A 21239-nucleotide genomic window follows, 5' to 3' on the forward strand; every position below is an offset into this window, starting at 1 on the left:
GGACCGGTAGTTCCTGAGATTAGCCATTACTGCTCCGCTCCTATTGGGTATAGCGTGATGATATATAGCCTATAGCACTCCACGAACAAAGGGTTATCCAACGCAAAAAGAATTTTTCAGTTTGGACCGGTATAGTTCCTGAGATTAGCCATTACTGCTCCGCTCCTATTGGGTATAGCGTGATGATATATAGCCTATAGCACTCCACGAACAAAGGGCTATCCAACGCAAAAAGAATTTTTTAGTTTGGACCGGTAGTTCCTGAGATTAGCCATTACTGCTCCGCTCCTATTGGGTATAGCGTGATGATATATAGCCTGTAGCACTCTACGAACAAAGGACTATCCAACGCAAAAAGAATTTTTCAGTTTGGACTGGTAGTTCCTGAGATTAGCCATTACTGCTCCGCTCCTATTGGGTATAGCGTGATGATATATAGCCTATAGCACTTCACGAACAAAGGGCTATCCAACGCAAAAAGAATTTTTCAGTTTGGACCGGTAGTTCCTGAGATTAGCCATTACTGCTCCGCTCCTATTGGGTATAGCGTGATGATATATAGCCTATAGCACTCCACGAACAAAGGGCTATCCAACGCAAAAAGAATTTTTCAGTTTGGACCGGTAGTTCCTGAGATTTGCCATTACTGCTCCGCTCCTATTGGGTATAGCGTGATGATATATAGCCTATAGCACTCCACGAATAAAGGGCTATCCAATGCAAAAATAATTTTTCAATTTGGACCGGTAGTTCCTGAGATTAGCCATTACTGCTCCGCTCCTATTGGGTATAGCGTGATGATATATAGCCTATAGCACTCCACAAACAAAGGGCTATCCAACGCAAAAAGAATTTTTCAGTTTGGACCGGTAGTTCCTGAGATTAGCCATTACTGCTCCGCTCCTATTGGGTATAGCGTGATGATATATAGCCTATAGCACTCCACGAACAAAGGGCTATCCAACGCAAAAAGAATTTTTCAGTTTGGACCGGTAGTTCCTGAGATTAGCCATTACTGCTCCGCTCCTATTGGGTATAGCGTGATGATATATAGCCTATAGCACTCTACGAACAAAGGGCTATCCAACGCAAAAAGAATTTTTCAGTTTGGACCGGTAGTTCCTGAGATTAGCCATTACTGCTCCGCTCCTATTGGGTATAGCGTGATGATATATAGCCTATAGCACTCCACGAACAAAGGGCTATCCAACGCAAAAAGAATTTTTCAGTTTGGACCGGTAGTTCCTGAGATTAGCCATTACAGCTCCGCTCCTATTGGGTATAGCGTGATGATATATAGCCTATAGCACTCCACGAACAAAGGGCTATCCAACGCAAAAAGAATTTTTCAGTTTGGATCGGTAGTTCCTGAGATTAGCGCGTTCAAACAAACAAACAAACAAACAAACTCTTCAGCTTTATATAATAGTAAGTATAGATTTGATATCAGTAAAAACTGATTAAAATTAAATTTAGATCAAAAGGGGGTCACATTTAATATGTTTTACCAGTACTTAACAAACTTGTAATAATTTCTAAATTCAATGATTTCTAAAACTTATTTCAGTCTTATATAATGGCTTAGTGTATTTTACTTCAATTCTTTTAACTTTTTTTTTTTTACTATTTAAATTATAAAATGTCAAAAGTTTTAACTGTGTTTATTGTTCGTTAGCTGTAGAAATTGGAATGGATTTAAGCTATAAGAATATTTATAATGTTATACTAGTATATTTTTTCCAAAATGTAAGATGTTATCACTTTTACATACTCATTTTCTCTACAGCATTGAACTTTGCGTTTATTTGGTTTTAAAGTTTCGTTTTGGATAATAAAAGAACACATACAATGTCACTTTTAACTCGGTTTAGTAAAAAAATGCTTTTATCTTGTTTCACATGTTATTGGGTCAAGGAATTTGTGTCACATCGGGTAAATATGCCAGACCCCAGGCTTACCAAATATAAAAACCTAATATCACTGCCCGGGTATCGAACCCGAGACCTCATCACTGCAGTCGTACCGTAACACAACTACGCCAAGAAATTCCCGTTAACACAGGAAATTCTCTACTATTTTGATAATCTACTCGCCACTCAGAATTACAAATTATTTTCCTGACTTGAATATGGGTCGGTACAACACCGGATCGGATTACAAAGTTGCATCTCTAGATTAATGGTAAACCCACCCTCGATTAAGAAGCGCGATAACCGCTTTCATTGCTGTCACTTTGTTGCTATGGTTGTTGCCGACGGCGTATTTGCGAACGCGCGTTAAAATTTATAACGCGCAGTAAACGCGATACAGATGGATACTGTGTAAGTTTACGTAAGCTTGTACGCGCAGAGACAGCGCGTCGTCATCGCCTTTAATAAAGACATAGTATTTTGTAAAGCGTAGAGATGTAGTATAGACTATCCTATTTTTATGTCGCGTGTGTTTTGTTCGCGATTCTGCGCGTGTGTGTATATATGTGTGTGTGTGTGTTCGATTCTGGGATAAAAAGGAATTTAAAGGAGTCAGAATAATGTAAATATGTATCAGTGAAAAAAATGCCATTTGGTGTAGTAGTTCAAAGATTTTAGGCAACATTCTGTGTGATATTATCTTGAATGTGGAATCAACGCAACAAGCTATATTAGCTGTAATGTATATGAATCTTTTTGAAATTCAATTGTGCTAAATATTATCAGAAATACCACACCGTTTTTCGATATTAAATGTGTCCTGTGAAGTTTAAATTCGAACCCAGGACTTTGGACTACACAGCGTTGCTACAAGACCAAGGCGACAATACAGTGAAAAAAATTAACTCTTCCAAATGGTCTATAAATTAACGAATCGTAATGATTACTATCTTTACTTAAATGTTAGACATTGATATAAAACTAGTTTTCGGATTTTATCGAGTATGTTTATGTTTTAATTTCCTCCCGACATTTCGAAGAGCCTTCATAGTTTAAATAATACATCGATGTCTCCTACTCACTAGGTCGTAAATCAAAAAGTATGATTTTACTAAGAATACACACTATTCTTTGACAAATATTTAAAACATATTTTATCTATGTTTTTGAATTATGATTTTTTTTATTAGGCGGTTGAAAAATGTGTTAAACAACCTAAAGAATAATGTTGCTCTTCGAATAATGTTCATTAAAACGGATCTCCTATAAACTTATACTTTTTAAATTACAACCTTATGCGTGGAAGCCATTGATATAATTGTGTAATGTAGGTGGATATTGTTATTGACACTTTGAACAACCAACACCTCAGTCCACCTCGTGACCGTGAAGGCTTCGAAACATCGGGAGAAAATTAAAATGTTTAACGAATCGGAAAATGAATATAAAAAAAAGCGATTAAAATCCGTTTTTTTTCACGAATCGCCTTTAATAAGTGTATGCGTTAGTTGACAAAGTAAACGGCATGACATTTACTAACTTCGCTTGTGAATGGAACATCACGGATCCCGTTAATTAGGGTTACATTTCCGATCGAGTACCGCCTTGCATCCAAACGAATTCATTAGCGGTTAATTATATGCGCAGTGTGAAAACGCCCCTGCATTCCACTGCGTGGGAACAGTTTAGCGGCCTTTGTGAGGAGCGGAAGCGGTTAAACAGTTTGACTCATAAGCGGATGCGATTATACGACGAATGTTTTATATGTGTTTAAAGTTTTCCGAGGTTGGTATGATGGTGATTATTGAAATATCCTTCTGAGATCACTGCATTACTAGTTATAGACAACTCCATATCCGAAGAAGGAAATGTACATAAAAATATAAAATTAATATTGATTGCTTTGTTAGCATTGTTGTATTACGATATGACTGCAGTGCTGAGACCTCGGGTTCAATCTCCGGGTCGTAATATTGGGTTTTTCTACTCGTTATCAGCCCGAAATATGAAATTTAGGTCCGATAGGCTTGTATCACATCATGGGACGGAATACACGCGGCGGAAAGTGGCGCTTCTGCCTATACTTTTGGGGACGAGACGCGTGTGTGATATAAATTGAATAGTAGCAGCTGAAGATAAACTTGGGTTTAAAAAGGTCGTGAATAAAGTAACAAACAGGATACCCGACGTAATGAAAATTGTTCTCCTTTTTCAGCAAATTGTGCTTACAGAGAAGTGAGAAATTTGACACAATTAAAATTCATATAGAGGAGTAATATATAATAATATCAGCTCTGGATTATATACTGTCCCACTGTTGGGCACGGGCCTCCATTACTGAGAGGGATCAGGCTTTAGTCCACCACACTGGTCTAGTGTGGATTGGTTTTCACACATCCTCAAAATTCTTAGAGAGTTTCATATGAATGCAGGATTCCTCATGATGTTTTCCTTCACCGTTAAAGCAAGCAATAACTCACAAATAATACACACATCATTTTAGAAAAGTCAGAGGTGGGCCCTTGGGATTTGATTTCGGACATTCGTCTCGGCAGTCCGTTCCACACCCAACTAGGCTATCGCCGTACTTAAAATCAGTATGATACCACAAACATCAGACTTTATAAATCAATAAACAAGTATTCCAACTATTGAAATGTTTAATCAAGTGAATGGGCCACCGTTGCGATTTCGAACTCCGATAAAATTAATTAGGTATTTATCGTTGTTTAGCGTACCTGAAATAATTGTTTAAGAACTGGTTACAAACCAAAGGAAAGCTGTGATAGAATCGATGCTTTGACTATAGGCGACGCGCAGACGTGAAACCGAAAAACATTTATGTGACTGATAGCTTACTGTATCGGTCCTCGGTGGAGTAGATATATTTCGACATTGCTCTGAGGTCCTGGGTTCGAATCCCAAATCGGGCATCGAGTTTTTTGCTCAGTATCAGTTGTTTGGAATTTATGTTCGATATTGCAATAGATTCGCCCATCATATCATGGGATGGAAAATATGGTGGAAAGCGGGGCACTAGTTGTGTCTCTATCTACCCCTTCTGGGATAAGGCGTGATATTGTTTTTGATAATTGTTCCAGCTAATTTAGAATCTGTTTTTATATTAGGTTTATATGCATAGTTGAATGATATAAGACGAATAGCTCGCTTCTCTCATGTTCAGTGTAAAAGCACCGCATGCCAATGGCCTTGTTAGTTAAACCTCGTAAATTTAACTACGAATAAATCATCTTGATAATCTTAGTCGTAAAAATGTATCTACAGTTACATTATTAATTATCAAGAATGGGTTTAGTTTCATACTTATGAAAGTTTAATACTAGCTTTTGCTTGTGACTTCATCGTGAATTTGGTTAGTAATTAATTTAAAAAATTAGCCCATGTTCTTTCTTGATCTTGAAGCTTTCTCGGGATCAAATTTCATCAAAATCAGTTCAGTGGTTAGAAATATGTGGTTAGTAATACTTTCACATGTATACATATTATATAACAAAGTGCCCAAAACCTGTCTGGTTGTATGTGATCGATTTTCTCTAAATCTACTGACCGGATTTTTGTACTATTTTTACTAAAAGGTAGTACAATTCTTGAAGAAGGTTTAGGTGAATAGTAGATTACTGTTTTATGTAAATTTACTGCAATATATCGATTACTGTTGAAGAGATCACGTCGTTGTGTTGTGTTGTGGTTGAAATTTTTTTTGACACATTGATTTCAACACGGGCGAAACCGCGGGCACAAGTAGTTTATAGTAATATGGAAAATTAAACAAAATTATCGTTTATGACTTCTGAATCGCTAAAAAAATCTTTCACTAATAAAGAACTTTGACCGCGCACAGAGCCGCGGGTAAAAGTTCGCAGTATTTAATAATGCTACGTATGTAAATATCAAAGCTATAAATCGCTATCTCTCATGACTTAATAAATTTTATTAGCAGACTTTCCGTTTTATAATATAAATTATCATCTAACGAAGTACAGATGGTGTTGGAGCGTTTAATTCTTATTTTTATAATTACGTAACGATTACCCATATACGCTTGCTTTAACGGTGAAGGAAAACATCGTGAGGTAACCTGGATACCTGAGAAGTTCTCTATAGGAATTTCGAGGGAGTGTGAAGTCTACCAATCACACCAATCATGTTCTCTTTTGTCCTTAAAACTTTAACGGTGAAGGAAAACACGAGGAAATGTATATGCCTAAGAATACTAAAAAAAAAAAAAAATTCGAGGAAAGGTGCAGTCTACCTTTTTGCACTAGGCCAGCGTGGTGGACTAAGGCCTAATCCCTCTCAGTAGTAGAAGGTCCGTGTCCAACAGTGGGACAGTATATAATACAGGGCTTATATTATATATATTATATACTTATATAAATTAAAACTTGCCTCCATTCCACTTGAAAGTGGGATTGACGCAACATACCTTTTCATTTCGTACACATGATTTGGATTGGTCTTAATAACCAGCCATTTAGAAAGAAAAGTAGAAAGAAAGGTTTTTATTGTTGGAACAAAAAAAATAACACGGTTATATATTTATATGTTACAAATATATGTATGATATTGTGCCAACATGGGGAACCCTCATTTAGCTTCATATCGCAGTACAGCGTAACCGATACTGCAGTGTTGATTTTGTATGAGGGACCTTTTTGTTTCTTTCTTTTTTCCTTGGAGGAATTAGAAGTCTTGCTCACACGCCCGAACCGATACTACAGCGCTGATTTTCGATAAGGTACTTTTTTTCGGTGGAGGTATTAGAGCTATTGCTAACCCAACACACCCCACCTTTTCTTTCGATAAGGGACCTAGGTGACATACTTGATTCCAACCTCCTTCCATAACCAATATCGAGCAAACTGGAAAAGAATACAAATTATACCTAAATCTAATTTAAGAAGTCCTAGTTATATACGTTCATTAGGAGTCGCTACAAAAGTCCCAAAATCAGTGTAGCGATCTATACTGCCAACTCTACGAAGTTAGCGCCATCTATTCAAAAGTCAGATAAAGAATCTCAAATATTGCTTATGGGAGCAAATTACCTAGATAAAAAGTAACTTATGTAATAATGCAGGATTTGCTCTATCCGTGTGCCAAATTTCATCCAAATCCGTTCAGCTGTTCCTGTGTTTACTTGTAACAAACATACAAACATTTTAACAACCTTTCGTATTTATAATATAAGTAAAAAGTAATATTAGACCTAAGATTATAAATTTAGAAATATTTTTAATTATTTTATTATTCTATGATTATATATTTAAGGAAAATTACGATATCCTCAACTGAAAATTGGGTTTATTTCAATTTGGGTTACCTGTATCGGTGTTGTTTACACGAATTAGCGATAAAGAAATCATAGACATTTCGATAATTTCGTAGGTATAAATACAAGGAAATAAGACCGAATTATACGGTTTTCCCCAACGATATTATTTATTACACCCAATTTAATATAAATTGCCGCTAATAATGACTTCGTAGTATTGCGTACGCGTTACCACTATCGCGTCGATATCTTGGGTTCGAATCCCGTGTCGGGCAGTTATATGACATTCTCCGACTCAGTATTAGTCTGGAATCTGTGCACAGTAAATGGTTATAGCCTTGCCTTATTCTATCTAACATGTACGTCGAAATGTGGGTTTGATACACCTCTATCCACCCGTGAAAATGTAAAAAGGCGTGATGTTATACGTGTAAGGGAAAATTAAATTTAAATACAATCACATATAATGTACTCGAAATAAAAACAGTTCGAAATTTGAATTCTTTTGTTTCATCGTTTCTTAAAAAAGATAAAATATAAGATTGGCTGCCGATAAAAATATTTATTTACGGAATTTAAATTAAATTAATGAACTACATTCTATCTTATGGTAATTATTTAAATAAAAGTCGGCAGTTCTGAAGAATTTATAATTTTCTCATTCATTATACAGTTGAAAACACATTTCTTATTTATCAGATTATAAAAGAATAAGCGATAATGACTTGATAACTATAAGGTCCCGGCTGAATTTTAATGGCTACTTTAAATTTTCTGCTAGAGTTGGAATAAAGTTATAATTTGGCGACATCGATCTACGATCGCAGTGCCAGAAAAAATCCATTGACAACGTAAGAAAAGTTATAAATTCGAAAACAGCAACACGATAATAACTGGGTCTCTAGGCAACTTTTTGACTATCAGAGAATTTCATGGCGGTTTTTGGACAAAGTTACCCATTTGCGTAGACACAACTGAATGAGGCATCACCTCAAACTGACATCAGTGGCCTAAATTATTATATTATATTTATTACATTATACAACTAGTCGAGCTTCTTGAATCCGATGTCTTGAGCGTACCGCCTGTAATACTGTCTCCAGATATTCAGACCATATTTGCCAATGAGATCATGTCTATTGGAACAAGCCCGGCATAATCGGGAATCGGAATTTCATTTCATTTCAACCCTGGCCGTATCTTCGAGGATGAGAGTACCAGATATTTGCGTGACCCATGGTATAAAATAATTTATTTCTCGCAGCGAGAAACATTAAAGCACACTTCCAATATGGCGGTGACAAACGAGAAAGAGCCTAAATTCAATGCTGGTTAGTATCACTTCATCGCGTAACATTTATTTTTCCCTAAACAGTATTCACAATTATCTAAAGCTATTAACAACTCTATATAATGTCCGTTAAATAGCATATATAACCAACTCACTTCTCTGAACACATAACCGTTCCTTCCTTATCAAATATATGACACTGATCATTAAAATCGTGTTCTAATTAAGTCCACAGCTGCTAAAACTCAACGTACAAATAATATAGCGGATATATTGATAAGATGTAGCGGGTTGCTAGTTGTTTAGTAAATAGAAATTATAATTAATATTATTTTAATATTGTTGTTTCATTTACTATTTTGAATCGATGAGTTCATGAGTACTATTTCTTAGTCCGATTTTTTTAATAGATACATGAGTAAATACTGTGCAAACTTAGGCTTATTTCGCACACAAATTTACACTTATTACCACCGAGAGCAGAGGCGCAACTGGTGCACCGAGATTCCGCTGTGTGTATACCCATGCTGTGTTAGGGGGAAGCCTATTGGCATATTGACATAAACTCCGACTACGGGCTGATATTGAGTATATACCCAATAATACAGCCCGACTCGGGGATCAAACCTGAGATCTCATCACTGCAATCGTACAGTGATAACTGAACCAGCAAGACAGGCGCTGAGCTTATCTTTACGTTTGGCGAAAAGCTGACTGCCTATCATGTCATGGGATGGAAGTATAATGGCAAACACTTAATGTACTGGGTCTCTGTTTGTACCTTGAGGGATAAGATGTGTGAAATTTTCTTAATTTGATTATAATTATTTTATACCCATACAATGCTTCCTTTATTACATAAATTAATTATTAATTTGAACCAGCAGCTGGAATCTACATACTTTGCTGGTGGTAGGATATATTTTATATCCGCCCGGATAGCGACCACCGTACACAAGGTGTCAAAACCCGCCATAGTGGTCCACGTATGTCGCGTTCCTATGTCAACCTATGTTTATCTGGTTCCAACAGGCCAGCCAGGCCCAACAGACATTCTAATGAACCACATTCTATTTACCATCAGGTGCAGTGGAGCCACTTTGTCGTGTCCGTATCAAAGTAAAAAAAAAGATTTATCAATAAAACTATCATAATAAAATTATTTAAATAAAGATATTTATGACTATCTATATGATAATCTCCGAAACATACTTGTATCAATTTCATTAATAAAACGGTATATAAGCTCAAACAGACGTGATCGCCTTAGTATTAAAATCTAGCATCGAAGATTATGCAAATATAGAATACTAAGGGCATGAATAAGTCATCGAATGGGAACTTATGTAAATATTCTTTTAGAGTCTACATGGGAAATATTGAGTAATATTAATTATATTCTTTTAGAGCCTGCCTAGTAAATATTAAGTTATAATAATTAATGGGAATCAAAATTCCTTCAGATTTAATGATGTTAAAAGCTTATCTTTATTGTATGTTTTAATTTATAACTTTTAACAAGTCCATAAAGTTGGGTTTTAATTGACGATGTATTTTACAATTCAACCGAATAGCGACCATTGACAAGGTTTTAAAAGCCGCCATAGCAGTCCACGTAAGTGTTGCGTTCCGGGATCAGTATGTGTACATTGTACATCCGGTTCAAACAGCCGGCACTATTGTGTCGATTGTCGAGGAGTAATCATCTCTCGTCGATGTCGTTAGACCCCACTACACTTACCGTCAGATGCAGTGGGATCACTGTGTCGTAATAAAAAAAACAATAAAAGTCTCAAGAACATGTCCACAAAAATATGAATTTTATAGAACCGTAGCATTTGTAGAATTAGCTATTTTATCCAATAAATATTTTAATGGAGCACTAAATAACATTTTGGAACACCCCACAAATTTTATCCAAACAATATAATATAACAAAACAGTAAACACCGCACACGTGTCAGAGCTTCATGCAAACGTAAATCGCTTCCGCTTAACGCTATCGCTCCTACTACATACGCACCCGATCAGTAAGCGCAAGGTTGCCGGCACGCGTGGGAACACAAGCCTTCCGCTCCATCTGATTCGGTCCGTTCATGATTTGTGTTACGTTTTATTACCGATCTTGATTGTGACCGACATTCTGCGTGAAACGAAACGGATATATGCTATGTTTTTTTTATAATGCGAGTTTATTGTAATGACGATTTTGCCGTACGGAATAATATATACTAGGCTTTGTTTATTTCTGTTTTTAAAAAAATTGGTATTGAGATTTATTATTTTGTATATATTTTTTTAATTATTCCTAGGTATTTAAAGCGAAGTGTTTCTAATTAAGTCTTTTCCTAATAAATATTAGAACCTATTATACGTACAAAGAGGAGATAAAGCTTAAACATTAAATGGATATGAAATATAATGTTATGTAACTCCAGTTAATTTCGTGTTTCTCTGGAATAGTTGCCAGCAGTGTTCCCTCCTTAAGCAATTAAGCAGGCCGGCATAACTCTGCCGACCGCCCGAGGATGTTTATCTCTTGGCGGCCGACATGTTTTTGGGCATCTCTTCACTTACCATCAGGTGCCAAGAGGCGACTTTGCCATGCCACCAATAAAAAAAATAGTTATTTAATTTACTTTATTATACAAATCTTGTATTCAACGGCTTACGAAACATAACATAATGATATAGTAACAAATACTAATTAACCTATGAAGCATCGGAATGTTTGCCGGCAAACTTTCCAATGTTTTAAGTGTTTAACACCCGCTTCGAAAAACTCTTATAACACCAAATAAACTAATAAAATAATTAAAATTTAATAGCCTTAACAAAACATTGTATGTATGCTATCGATAATTGCTGCATACAATAGTTGAATAGAGAAGTGTAACAACACTATCCAAGGCGGCGCCAGTGATGAGTCGAACAAAAGATCGAACGAGTTTTTATATTAAAAATAAATTATTTTTAATTAAAACGTCAGTCATCGCCGCGTGCTGTCTCATCGGTTTTTATCGATAGGTTGTGTAGGGCGGTATTGAGAGCGTAATCTAAAATTTATCGAGTAATTTGTATATATTTTGTTTGGAATTTTGAAAAATAAATTAAAATGAGTATTGTATTATATGTAATCTATCTACTGTTTATTTTTGAACCCTGGGAAGCTTCCTTGATTTTTTTCCTCAAGACTGGAATAGGATCTGGACCTACGAAAACTGCGTGATGCGGGATGCGGTTTGTGGGTAATCAAAGCCTTGTTTGTTAGCAACCTAACTTACATCTTATTTTAGTTCTTTAACATATCTAACGATATTCAAATGTACGAAGGTCCAAAATAATACAGTAGTCGTAACTTATTTCATTCCATTGAAATAAAGCTAATTAACAGACTTTGTTGCGGTTTTTGAGCATTCTCCCTTCCTTCTTTAAGTCTATGAAATCAGGAGAAAATTATAAAAAACTGCAATGAATACCGTAAAATTATTTCATTTCAATGTCTTACATTCGCGTAAACATAAGAAATCATTATTTAATACCAATAATACGTTGCTGTCAAGGCAGTTAAAATAAGGAAGGCATTACAAATATTTCGTGTACAAAATAACTTGACTTCTAAATAATTATAATAATATAGTTCTTACACAAATTGTTCGGATTTATAAGCGGCACTGGATATAATTCTAATTAATATTCAATTACTTGTTTAGTTCCTACCTTTTACAATGTAGTTTCGGCCTCGGCTCAATCTACAACAAGAAATATGTTATTGTTTTTGCATTAATCAATTATTATATACAGATGTCAGTGATTAGCTTATTAACCCTTCAAGGTATAAGCGTGTTTTTTATGGGCAAAGTGATCCCATTGCACCTGATGGTAAGTGGAGTGTGGTCCAACAGAATGTCGACTGACGAGAGATGATTATCCCTCGGTAGTCGACATAATTATGCCGGCCTCTTGAAACCGATATGCACAGGCTGATCCCGAAACGTGACACACGTGGGCCACTATGGCGGGTTTTAACACCTTGTGTACAGTGGTTGCTATCCGGGCGGATATAAAATATATCCTACCACCAGCATAATAAGCTACTTTGTTACGACTACGTATTTTAAGGCACAGGCATAGAAATTACGATAGTCAATCAGAATACATCAAACTAGCAAGGGGAAATTCACTAGAAATTTCTTTAGCTTCATTATGGATTAAATATTATCTCAATTTTTTTAACCATTAATGGCAGTGGTAGCGACATCAAGTAACAAGCAGGTATAGCAATCTCGTGGAATGCCTGAAGCAACGAGCCTAGATGCTCGAGATAAGCTAAGACCTAGATTTAAAACGAGACTAACAGCACAGTATGAACTATTCTATTTGATACTTTAAACACAGTTGTTCAGTGTCTTTACAAAGTTGTGTAAGTATTTTTAAACGATTAACGTAGCTGTTAATAAGTTGAGTAAGATATTTTAGTATAAATAATTTTGTTTCTTATAAACTGATTCATCTTTTTGTTTATACTTTAATATTGGGTAGGTACCACCGCAATGTCTATTTCTGCCGCCAAGCAGCAGTGTGTAGTCATTATTGTGTTCCGGTTTGAAAGACATTGTAGCCAGTGTAACTACTGGATGTAATAAGAATTAACATCTCACGTCTCAGGATGGTGAGCGTAGTGGAATATCAAACACTTCTGCTTGGTGGAAGAAATAGACATTGCGTTGGTACCTACCCACGCGGACTTTCACAAATGATAGATCTACCACCAGTAATCGTATTAAACAATATGAATAAGTTATCGTAATAAACAGCTAATGTAGTTAGTACTCATTTTATTACTTATTTGGAGCGGAGATTAGAGTGACTTTTGTATTTGGGCGGTTTATATATTTACTAATGAGTAGCAGTTACTCAGATATTGTGAAATGGGCCCTAAACCCTTAAAATTTATAGTCCACGTTTATCTATTTAGAATTAACAAGATACTAATTAAAGCTGACATATTTTTACGACATCCATAAAGTCGTAAATGAAATTGACCAATTAGTGTTGAAAAGGTTTTGTAAACTTGGATCAGAAAAATCATAAAGCATGCTATTATATCACAAGGTAAAACTATTATGTTTTCTTGGATTCTTTATAAAATTTATAATTGGTAAACAAACATCTAGCTACTTGATACACTCCTGCCTGCCCTCCAAAAAACAGTGTATGTAATCTACACATATTATAAATCAATGTCCCCTTGTGTGTCTGTTTGTAAGTGATTGAATTTCTTAAAATCTACTGAACGGATTTTTATGAAATTGGGTATGGACATAGTTTAAGAACCTGAGAAGTTTATAGGCTACTTTCTATAATACACAGTGGGACTTTTATCCCGGAAAACGCCTTCATGCGGACGAAGCCGCGAGCAAAAGCCAATGTTTTATATAGGATAAGTGATGATACTACAAATAATATATAATGAGAACAAACGGTATTGACAGGTGTAATACAGTTAAAGAGAAATGACGTGACAAACGGACATCCAGTTATATTTACAGTGTTAATGGAGCCACTACAAATAAGTAAGATCTGTGACATTACTGGATGATCATACTGCCGTCATAATTAAAAAATACTTTTTTCAAAATTTTGTTAGAAGTGTATTATAATAAGACCTTAACAATTCTTTTTATGCGTATAAAATTTTATGTAGAAACGTTCTTTCTTTTTGCGGCAGAGCAGGGTATCAAGCTAAAATAAAATTTAAAATTTTGTATAATTGTAAAATGTAAGAAGATATTGAATTGACTTAACATGTCATTTCTTAGGATGGCGAGCGAAGTGGAATACCAAACAATACTTTATAATTTAATATGTTGGATTGTGTTTCTTCTATTTATCGAAGATCAGGCGAACGACAAGCTCGTTTCGTCATTCAAAGTAATAAAAAGAAAAAAAAGGTGTCCTTCGATTAGAACGCCCGTAATTACAAAAAGGCGAATTTGCCTCCCTAGACGGAATAGGATCCTCTGACCTTATATCGATTTATAGTCAAACGGCGAAATATTTGCGTACCAGTGGTACTTCAGTCTAACCGTTCAAGATTAAAAGGGTACTTAAAATGATTTGTCTCTTCTGCTCTTCAACAATGTTAAGAATTTAGTAATTTCGAATCGATTCTGAGAAATAGCCACGAGAACATAAAAGTCGTTCGTCCATCGCCGATGGCTTAGAAAGTGGGTATCGGGAATTGAAATGACCGAGAAATGGCTGAGGGCGTTAATATTATTGAAGGACTTCGATTAAATAAATTATTATAGTAATAAGAGAATAACCGTATCGAATCTGTTTTCGTTTAAGGTTTAAAATCGAATGACCGAGAATGGTTTGTAATTAGATGATACAAATTATGGATATATTTTTATTATGGTCATAATTTGTATCAGTCTGACGCCTACAGTCACTGTTCACAAGTTTCAAGTAGGACCTGTTTCAAAAGTTTGAAATAAATTTGATTTGATGATTTATTATGTTTACGCGAAAGTTAGACATTAAAATTAAACTAATTTTCGGATTTTATCGCGGTTTTAAACCGTAGATCGGACCAACAACAGCTAAATTTTAAAAATTTGTATAATTGTAAAATTTAGGTAGATATTGTAAGTTTGTCTTTGCGGATAAACAACACCTCAGTCCCCCCCGTGACCGCGAAGGCTGCAAAGTCCTCGAACGTCGTGAGAAAACTAAAACATTAAAATAGCGATAAAATCAGATTTTTTTTTTAATTTTAATAAATTTGATTTGTCAGTTATCGTATTAAACAGCTAATGTAGATAGTACTCATTTCATTACCATTTATTTAGGAGTAATTTAGAGTGACTTTTATATTTGGTCGGCTTATCCATTTATGTTACGAGCAACATTTACTCATAAGATGTAAAATCCTCAACTGTGGTTACAAGTTTAATTTTGGTCTTTCATACTTACGGAACTGTTTTAAATTTTGTTAGGCCACATATTTCAATGCTTTTATATTTTAGGGACAAATGGTGAAGGGTCCATACAACCCGATTCCTGCCGACTTCCCTTTATTTAGTCTATGTAGACTTTTCTTCTTCTTTAAGTGCCTCTTCATTGTTAAACGTTAGCCATTAGCTTCTTATATTTCTCTTTATCATTGGCCAGGTGGAACAGGTTTTCAACAGAGGTGATGGTCCACTCCCGGATAATTCTCAGCCACGATTTTTTCTTTAGCCCAGCGCGTCTCTTTCCCTCTACCTTGCTTCAGAACTTACTTATCAAAAGATTTGCAGACCACATTTATGCACTACCTATATGTTGTGTCGGATTCCTTTCCGGAAAATTCCACCTTTCGCCACTATTATGGACATATTTTTCGCTAATCAGAACGAACCAAAAGTACCCATTTCAATCATTCCATTTTCCAATAAAGGTATTTGACTGATGAAGTGATCTAGAATCTTTCGTTCCCAGGTCTACATTACAAGGGTCTATAATCCAACAAGCCCTGTGTAAGTGTACGTTGTCGGCTTGTCCATCAGTCGTACGGAAGCCCCGAGGTATTCCAAATCAGTCCCAACCTGTGATTAACTGTCCGATACTGGTTACTGTGTTTTAATGGAGAACTGGTCTTTTAGTGTGTGGTGTGTGTTATAAGAATTATGCTTTATAGAATTACATTTTTAACCGAAAAAAAAATTACGAGATTCTCAATTCGACACGTTTATTTTTTATGTTAGACCACTCATAACTTTTTACAAGACCAATTTTGATAATTTAGGTATACATTAGATTAGTTTAAGAAGTTAGTTATTAAAGTTAATAAAGAAGGTTGCTTTTTAGTTTTTTTACTCTTATTAATTCAATGAATAACAAGTTATTAAACTGGCGCAAAATGTACTTACGCTTGACCTAAGTTTGTTTAATGTGATAAAAGTATTAAAAGACTTACTGGAATAATACCAGTTGATCACAAAAAGCGACTTGTCAGAACGAGTCAAAATAGTTTGAAAATGTATACAAATGCTACAGAAAAAATTAATGATACTCCTGGTGTAGGTACTTAATAACTGGCATTTTGTATAATTAAAATTGAGAACAATTCTTAAGTTGATTTGTATCCTGTTATTTTTTGTAGATTACCTACAGAGCGTCACCACAAAATATCATCAGATTAAATATGATTTATTTATTGACTGCCTCGGTGGCGTAGTTGTATTGCACGTCCGGTACAATAGCGCTCTGAGGTCCTGGGTTCGAATCCCGGGTCGGGCAAAGTGATATTTGGGTTTTTTCTGCTCATTATCAGCCCGGAGTCTGGAATTTTTGCCCGATATGGCGATAGGCTCGCCCCCTATCACATCATGGGACGGAACATACTTGGCGAAAAGTGGGTGCCCTAGTTGCGCCTTTGCATACCCCTTCGGAGATAAAATGCGTGATGTTATGTTATGTAAATATGATTTATACCCACAACATAATTCCATCCTTTAATTCTTTTACAAGGTGCTATCCCGTTCCAGTTGACTGCGTCGGTGGCTTAATTGTAATTGTATACATACGGTTCGACTACGACTACCGCGCTTAGGTGCTAGGTTTGAATCCCAGGTTGGGCAAAAAAATTAGTGACTGGGTTATTCCATCTTAAAAATTACTTAGTCGCAGCTCGGTGTCAGGAAGTTGGAAGTGTGATACCTCCGTGTCCGGCAAACACGCATAGTCGTTCGTCCTGCACCTGATCTTTTGAATCATTGCCGTCTCACCGACTGGACTATAAGTGTGAAGGAACAAAGAGTGCACCTGTGTATTGCGCACACATTTGTACATTATAATTTTTCCTGCGTACCTGGCTGATCTCCGTTAACATTGGCCGTTGTAGCCGAAATTCGGTTAGGAATGAATCAATCAATCCCGTTCCAGTCCCATCTTCATATTCTTACGCTTTAATTTAGCAAATAACTAAAATAAACATTCGCTACACTCTTACACATTATACCACTTGTTTTAGAAAGAATAATGTATACCCGACCGATATGTGTCGGACTCTAGTTCGTTACCGAGATGTCGTGTTGATAGCACATTGTTCTCAGTCTAGTAATGCATATAACATTTGCGCATGCCCGAGGAGACATGACGAAATCTTATAGAAATTGTAATTAACTTTATAAAAAGAAGCAACAAAAGCTATTTAGAAAAGGTCAGAATTCGTTATAGCCAGTTTGGACCGTCTCAACCTTGGTGATGTCACTGTTTTAAAACTTACTGGTGGTAGGATATATTTTATATTCGCCCGGATAGCGACCATCAAACAAAAGGTGTTAAAACCCGCCATAGTGGCTCACGTGAGTCGGGTTCCGGGATCAGCCTGTGTATATCCGGTTTCAACAGGTCGGCACAATTGTGTCGACTGTCGAGGAGTAATCATCTCTCGTCAGTCGACATTCTATTGGACCCCACTCCACTTACCATCAGTGAAGTGGGGTCATTTTGACGTGCACATACAGAAACTGGTGTAGAGTAGCAACATTGCGTTCTGGCAAGGTGATGGAATGTTCTAGAATCCCAATATATCCCTTGCTTATACAAATTCTATATTTTAAAGACGACGAATCTACATATTATGTTTTTACATTCAGTTGTACCGTGTTAGCGGAATTTGTAAAAACATGGTTGGATTTATTGACTAAAGAATATAAATCACATTTTATTCACATATTTATAAAACCATTCGTTCACACCATAATAACCATGTAACACCAGCAAAAATAGAAACGCCAGCCACCAATAACAAACTCAATAAAACAAAGATAAACTCAACTATAAATAAACAATTTAAATCGCATATAAATATTGCAGATGTGCCAATAACTGGCAACATTAATTCGCGTGGATTTAAAGACAATAAAAACCATAGAACTGCGCGCGGTGTTAAATTCTCACATACATAGCATAGTTTTGCAATGTTAATTTGTTATCAATCAATAATGCACCTTATCTGGAATCAAATAGAGTGTAATTGGTGTAAAGATGGTTGATATAGGCTGTTTTGTTGCTAGTCGGGTAAGTCCAGGTGAATCGTGCAAAAACTCTAGTGAGATCATCGTCAAAGTCGTAATGTCGCTTAAACGTGACACGATCCGATCTGACTTAGATCAGAGTGCGGTGGTTGTGTTTTTTATGGTTCTGAGACTATCCTATTTCTTTAAAATACAGTTAGGAGGCCGTATTTCCTTCCACTGGGGCATATTCGTCTTTCTGGTATAACGAGAGTATTAATCGAAGGACAGTTTTGATAGCTAAATAGATTTTTTATCTCTTTCTACTCTATTCGTTTTCAAGTATTCTATTTTTAAAATTGATCACTAAGGGCCTGTTTGAAAATGTTCCTTAATTTTCCTTTGTGTGACACTTTATTCAGGAACATAAATTGATTAAAATGTGTATTGGAAAATCCTACAAGTTTGTGACAATGTATGGATGCTTGTTAAAAGTAAACCTCGAAACTGTTGAATAGATTTAGAGGAAATTTGGCACATAGGCTAAAGAGCCTAAAATATTCTGGCTGTTTGCTCTGATATGGAATTATTAATGTTTTTACACAAATTGTTTAGATGGCGATAGTGTCGTATAGATGACGATATGGATAGCAATAATGATAAGGAGACTCATGTAGCGGAAAATGCTTTTAACGTGGACAAAGCCGCGAGCAAATATAAAGGCATAATATAAAGGAATGGGTAATGTTTTTGAAAACAAATAATTCTAAATAATAATAATAATATATCAGCCCTGTATTATATACTGTCCCACTGCTGGACACGGGCCTCTTCCACTACTGAGGGATTAGACCTTAGTCCACCACGCTGGCCTAGTGCGGATTGGTAGACTTCACTCACCATCAAAATTCCTATAGAGAAATTATCAGGTATGCAGGTTTCCTCATGATGTTTTATGCATAGGTAATTCTGATAAATTTTTATTTTTTATTAATTATATAACCACCCTTGTCAACAGACTGTAATCTCATTAATTTCCAGATTGATAATACCAATTGCTTTTAAAAACAACTGTTAGTCCGTAAAAGTGCTCGATAAATAGTGAATGATCCAGGAGAACTGATAAAACTATGTGCACACACCAAGATAAAGTAATTCATAAATAGAACAATAAAAGAAATAGTAACGTGTGAATTCAATGAAAAAGATCACATTTTTCAAATGTTTGTAACTATAATTATGTGTGAACTTTTCATTCTGCTTTTATTGAATATAGATTCTAGGTAATGTTATTTACATAATTTACTGATTGTAATCTAGCGCAAGTATCATAGAATATTCTAGAACAAACACACGTTAAGCCTTTTTTTCTGGAAGGTGTAGGCAACGGTGCAATTAGGGCACTCACTTTTCGCCATGTGTCCCGTGATGTGATAGACAGCGAATATTAATTATCGAGCTGGGATCTGAATCCAAGACTTCAGAGCGGTGTCGTATCGCGCACGCAGTTCAACTACGCTCCCGACGCATATATTAGCTTTGTATTACAATTCCGTCCCAAAGGCTAGGCACGGGCTTTTGCTGCTGGGCTAGGCCTTAGTCCACCACGCTGGACTAGTTCGGCATATTTTATATACCTTCCAAATTCTTATGGAGAAATTTTAAGTATGTAGGTTTCCTCACGCTGTTTTCCTTCCCCTTTAAAACAAACTAATACACATGTAACTTCAAAAAGTCAAAAAGGCTTGAAAAATTTACCGAACATGATGTCTTCGGATCGAATCCTAACGGATAACACTGAATTTAGGTTGAACAAAATCCCAGGATCTACCGTAAAGGGTTGTTTTCAGAGTATCGACCTCCAGGTCTACGTAGTGAAGTACGTCTAATCTCATCAGCTTGATCATGTTCGAGCACAATGAAGCGGAATAAGAATTAAAATTCTCAAGTATCCGTAAAGCGTGGTAACCATGTTCTCGCTCCACAGTGTTGCCGCATAGGAACGACTGTATGAATGAACTATTCTGCACGCAAATTACATTCTCCTGAACAACAAACGCACATGGAAACCACAATGTAACATCTTCTTATAGTTATTCTAGTTGGCGTTAGTTATAAATGATGTTAAAAGGGAATTAGATTTGAGTTATGTTTGGGATTTTAAATCTACAACTGACCATAGACTAAGGAAGTAAAATCTTGTAAGAAACTATTTCCAAGCTAGTATGGTTGGCTTTCTCGTGATATCTGGCACTAGCTGGCTATCAGTTAGTTAAGAAGAATGAGGAGTGTGTGGTAAGTATGTGCTGTGGTAGTATATTCGTGTTCACCTGGATAGCGAACACGGCACACAAGATGTAAAGCACGCCTTAGTGGCCAACGTAAAAGTGTCGTGTTCCGGGATCAATTTAAGTATATCCGGTTCCAACAGGCCAGCATAATCTCATATAGTGATTCTTCTATATTTATCTCTCATCAGTCGACATACTATTGGACTCCACTCACCATCATTTGCAGTAGGGTCACTTTTCCGAGCACATAGGTATACAATGAGACGAGCAACAAACACTCGTTTAATGGTAAGCGATACGACCACCTAAAAAGTAGCAACATTCAACCATAAACATGCGTGGTAGTCTACTGCGCCTTTCACCCTGAGACATATGATGGCTCAAAAATCTCTTGCAACACCATCTCTCTTTATCAAAGTAAAAGTATTTCGCGTTGTCATC

General features: G+C 36.0%; 1 protein-coding gene and 1 pseudogene across 5 annotated transcripts in view; both read right to left on the reverse strand.

Annotated features, from left to right (window-relative positions):
* The window catches only part of LOC115453665, a 157861-nt gene that overhangs the window by 50539 nt on the left and 86083 nt on the right, over window positions 1-21239 (reverse strand). For 4 of the 5 annotated variants that reach the window (XM_037438737.1, XM_037438741.1, XM_037438738.1 and 1 more), the window contains one exon: window positions 12218-12249. The exons of the other annotated variant lie outside the window; for it this stretch is intronic. The gene's annotated coding sequence lies outside the window, so the exon portion shown is untranslated. The remainder of the gene's footprint in view (window positions 1-12217; window positions 12250-21239) is intronic. 5 annotated transcript variants of the gene reach the window in all.
* On the reverse strand, window positions 8252-8539 carry LOC115454297 (annotated as a pseudogene).

The sequence above is a fragment of the Manduca sexta genome, chromosome 15, assembly GCF_014839805.1.
Source record: "Manduca sexta isolate Smith_Timp_Sample1 chromosome 15, JHU_Msex_v1.0, whole genome shotgun sequence".
Taxonomy (NCBI): Eukaryota; Metazoa; Arthropoda; class Insecta; order Lepidoptera; family Sphingidae; genus Manduca; species Manduca sexta.